Source organism: Gekko japonicus, unplaced genomic scaffold, assembly GCF_001447785.1.
Source record: "Gekko japonicus isolate JY-2015 unplaced genomic scaffold, Gekko_japonicus_V1.1 scaffold5744, whole genome shotgun sequence".
NCBI lineage: Eukaryota > Metazoa > Chordata > Lepidosauria > Squamata > Gekkonidae > Gekko > Gekko japonicus.
The window spans coordinates 15,480-20,174 of record NW_015167704.1 but is presented as its reverse complement, the minus strand read 5'-3'; the positions used below and the strand labels follow the sequence as shown (position 1 = coordinate 20,174).

Here is a 4,695-nt window from a genome sequence, read left to right as displayed (position 1 = left end):
GGGGAGGAAGGGCTGCCAGCTGGCGTCGCATTCCAGCCCAGCAGAGGAGAGGAACATTTTAAAAACTCTCCTTGCCAAGGTCTGCGGTCTTGCCAGCAAAAATTCTACTTTGTGAGCCAGGGGCATTAAACTTGTGAGTGAGCCATTCGGCTACTGCTCTGGAGCCCTCCTTCCTGGGCTAAGACAAAAATGTGTGAGCCGGAGGCTAAAAACCTGTGAGCTAGCTCACACTCACTCAGCTTAGAGGGGACACTAAACACAGGCATCCATCACTATGAGGATCGCGGCATGAGCAACAGGATCCCCCAGAGTAAATACACCCGGGAGCCCCACGGATGTGGGTTTGAGTACCCCCCTGCAGCAGCAGCAGTACTTTGCAGAGTGGACACACAGGGAGAGAGAACACGGCTGTTCCAACCGCATCGCCCCTGCCCCCTCACTCCACAGCACCTTTCACAGAGGCAGACGTACACAAGGCCAAATTCTTCCTCCTGGACAACATTTAGGGTAGGAGAAAAGGCAACCTTTTCCCAGGCAAGAGAGAGCAGAAGAAGAGATTGGAGCTAAACCCCACCCTTCGCTTGGAGTCTCAGAGCAGTTTACAATCTCCTTTCCCTTCCCCTCCCCACAACAGACACCCTGTGAGGTGGGCGGGGCTGAGAAAGCTCTTTGGAGGACTGCCCTTGAGAGAACAGCTCTGAGAGGACTTGTGACTGACCCAAGGTCACACCAGCAGCTGCATGTGGAGGAGTGAAGACCCAAACCCGGCCCTCCCAGATTAGAGTCCGTGCTCTTAACCACTGCACCAAACTGGCTTTGTATCCAAGGTGCAGGAGGGGTACAGACCCCCAAACAATAAACAGGGAGAAATACCAGGGCACAGACACAAGAAGCCTGGGGTCCAGTCCCGCTAAGGGAGACGCCGGCAAGAAGACAGAGCTCGCCTTTGGCGGTTAGAAGGCCCAGAAAGGGGTACCAGATGAGATCAAATGTGAGGGATCGTTCATGCTGATCGGCTGGCCTGAATTCCAAGCAGAGCACCAGTGAGACACTCAGGAGCCATCCGAAGGCTTTCAAGACTCGGCTCAGGCTGGACTCCGGAAGACGGTCCTCCTTTCAGGGTGATCTGGAGTCGGTGGCCGGGAGAAAACAGGGATTCTTCTCTGGGTGAAAGTCTTGTTCCCTCCGCCCTGCTTCTTTGTGGGGCAGGAAGCGCCAAGGGATGCTGTTTACCTGGGTTGGTTCCCCTTGGAAGGAGGAAGCCCCGGAGCCTTCTGGTTTCATGTTCTTGTCTCCCTCCATGCCCAGTATCCTGGCAGAGCTGAGCAGGGGTGGAAGGCAGAGGAATTCACACAGAGTTGCAGCACCCACTACTGCCCCACATCAGCTGCCGAGATGGGCCTGGGAAGAGGGCAAGGAAAAGCCCCCATCCCATCCAAGCAGGGAGTGGTGTTGGATTCTGGGAAAGAGCTGGGCCAGAAGGCTTCCTCCTGAGGCAGGCAGAGGAGAAGAGGCAGGCCGGGCAGGTGAGGGGGTTCCCTCCAGGCCTGTCCAATTCAAGCAACGATATCGGGCCTTATCCTAAAGGTCCCCTGCCAGATAATTGCCCAAGTTTTGATCATCCAAGTGGGAGATTTCATGGCCTACTTCAGCAGCCTCTTCTACTAGAGAATGTCTGATTCCTCCAGATAACTCAGCAGGTCTGCTGATGGAAGGGGGTGCAGAGTCTCAGCGTGGGGCAGGATCCGTTCCTTGGTCTCTTTTCCATTCCATCTCTTTCCCCTCTCCCTCACTGCAGTTTCAGATGTGGGGACCATCCCTGAAGATGGAAGCTGCAATACCTGAGGTGGAAGGAGCTTCCTTGGAGCAAGGGCAGAGGGCGCAGGCCGTGGAGCGTGCCCAAGATCCCCTCTCCTTTGGTAAGGGCCCCTTGTGCCTGCATGCCGTTGGGGCATTCTGTGAACGTGACGGGCAGAGAGTTGAGGTCAGGAGAAAAATAAATAGTTCTACACACGTCAAAGAGTTGATTTGCGGCACTCAGTGTCCACTAACTCTGATGCCTCCAAAAGGAGATGAGACACATTCCTAGAGGGTAATTTCTCCCCTTAATTAAAAAAATCATGCCTCACATTCCTTAGAAATCAAGTTTTCAGGGTGAGGGGGGTCACACGACTATCCAGTCTCCTGAACAGAGGGAGCCTCCACCTTCTGGGGCAGCAGAGCGCTGAAAACCAGTTTCTCCGGTCCAAGAATATTGGGGAAATTTGGCTTCTGTGCCTGTGCTTCAAGGGGCCTCTGGCAGGCCGCGGTGGGAAACAGAGTGCTGGGGGGACGGGTGGCAGGCTGTGGCCGGGCACCCCCAGGAGCTTTGGGGAGGGGCCTTGGGACAGATGTGATGTCATGTTGCTGTTGCGTCTGGCTGAAATCCTGCTTGGGAAGTGAGCCTGCCAAGAGACACTCCAGAAACTCACTCCTATTCCCCTCGAGTCTCCAGATGCGCTCAAGTCATGAATTGGTCTGAATGGGACGGTGACGTGTCCTGCAACGTCTTTCCCTCCCCACAGAGCAAACACAGGTCTCACAGAAGTCTGAATAATGTCGGCTGCGTTTATAAACCCGAAAGATCATGGGTACCACGTGCTTCTCTTCTGCCTCTCCCAGAATTCAGTAAAAAGTGTTTAAAGATGTGTTGTGTGTACACAGGGGGAGGTTTCACAGCACGGGGAAGGGGTTGTGTGAAGCAGGGACCAAGCAAGCAAACGGCCTTCCTTCCTCCTTTGTCTCAGGAAAAGGCAGTGAAGAGATGCTGTTGAGCCGACATCTTTTCAGAGGTCCGGAAACGGCTGCCGCACCTCCAGTCCAGGTAGGAGAGAGGAGCGTTGTGGGATTCTGGGACCCCTGGACTGTTTCCCTGGGGGGCCCCCCCCATCCCCCTTTAGTTCTTTCATTTGTTGGGTGAAGATTGGCAAGGGAGTGACTGTATCCATAGAGAGAGAGACCAGAGTTTTCAAAGAAAACCAGATTATTTACAATATAAGCTTCTTAAGGACAAAAAGCTCTTTGGCACTTACATATCTTTTAGGGTGAAAACAGAACATTTCCATAATCAGCATAGAATACTTCAACACAAAGGTAGTGCGCTAGTGTGGAATAGAGAGCGTTCTGGTCTAGTCAACATGAGCTCACAGAGAGCTGATTGGAAACCAGCCCAGGACTTCACCAATTTAGACCCTCAGTACCCAAAGGTTCAGCCCACATGGATGACTTATGGTTACCTTTTAGCAGAAGAATATCAAACTTATACCCTAGTTAGACTGCCAGGAATGTTACGCGTAGACTGTATTGTGACCTTATTGGAAGCACAGACCCCTGCTTCAGCAAGTATGTTGCAGGTCGGAAGCTACAAACCTCCTCACGAGGAGTCTTTGAGAGAGTATGAGGATGAAATGGTAGACCTAGAGAAATGAAAACAACTCTTTTTGGAGCAGGGTGCCTTGTCAGGCTAGAGAGAGGCTTGTGAGATGACAGTAGCTAAGCCTGCAAAGCCTTATGGGAGAGCAACCAAACAGAGAGGCCTCAGCCAATCCAGGCTCATATACAGAAATGCCCCAGGCTCGCTGATTTTTCTGCCACAGTGAGATGAGGTGAGGGGACAGCTCGGGTCCCTCTTCCTTTCTCAGGGGAACTTTTGCTCCTGCAGTTTCTACAAGGTCTTGGGGCAAGAGATCCTCTGAACACCATTCCCTTCACCCATCCCGACGTTTACATCCCGTACCTTCCCAGACTACTCTCTTCCAAGGAGCCATCTCTGCCTGACGTGATCTCTGACGAGGGAATCTGCTTTTCCTTTCAGGGTCCCTTTTCCTTTGAGGAGGTGTCCATCGATTTCACGGAGGCAGAGTGGGCCCTGCTGGATCCGGGACAAAGAGCTCTGTACAGGGAAGTCATGCTGGAGAATTACCAGAATGTGGCCTTTCTGGGTAAGGATCTTCCCTTGCTGCCAAAGGTGCAAATTGCAGTCATTGTGAGGAGATTGAATCCAACTATAGAATAGCTGTTCACAGTTTTGAGGCCTGTCCCGCTACTTGGGAAGGGGCTGCGGTTCCCTGGCAGGGGATCTGCTTGGCTTGCTGGAAGTCCGAAGTTCAATCCTTCGTATTTCCAGTAAAAAGGATCAGGTAGGAGGCAATGATCCTAGAGAGCCCCTGCCGGACTGAGTAGGTGACACTGAGTGCTGTGGACCAAGGGTTCATGTATCCCAGTGTGTGTTCTTGGCCAGGGGCAACAGAGGCCAGTGTTGTGGCCGTCACCCAAGCCAGGGAAGGTCCGCTCTGCCCGTGATCTGGAAATGATGTTGTCAAGAACCGAAGCCGGGGTCCCACTGGGTCAATAAGAACATAAGAGAAGCCCATGTTGGATCTGGCCAATGGCCCATCCAGTCCAACACTCTCTGTGTCACACAGTTGCCAAAAATACCAGGTGCCCTCGGGAGGTCCAGCAGTGGGGGCCACCGCTGATCCTGCCACCACCAACCACGCTGCCCCAGAGGAAGGGAGATCTCAGGGGCTTGGCTCTGGTGGCTCCCAAGGCTGTCCCGACCTGTCGGCCGTGGGTGGGGGTAGAAAGGGGTGGGTGGGACAGGCGCTTCATAGAAGAGGGGGTCTCCCAATGGCTAAGGAGGGCACGGGTGCTCGT

At 53.5% G+C, this 4,695-nt stretch overlaps 1 protein-coding gene and 1 long non-coding RNA gene across 2 annotated transcripts in view; both read left to right on the top strand.

The window, feature by feature from the left end:
* Nucleotides 1-4,695, top strand: part of LOC107112938 (zinc finger protein 135-like) — a gene marked incomplete at its 5' end in the record, with an annotated part of 37,709 nt that overhangs the window by 23,650 nt on the left and 9,364 nt on the right. The window lies entirely within an intron of this gene.
* Nucleotides 1,885-3,888, top strand: LOC107112940. Its single transcript, XR_001482598.1, has 3 exons — nt 1,885-1,919; nt 2,787-2,863; nt 3,854-3,888. It is a non-coding gene; the product is annotated as an uncharacterized LOC107112940 (long non-coding RNA).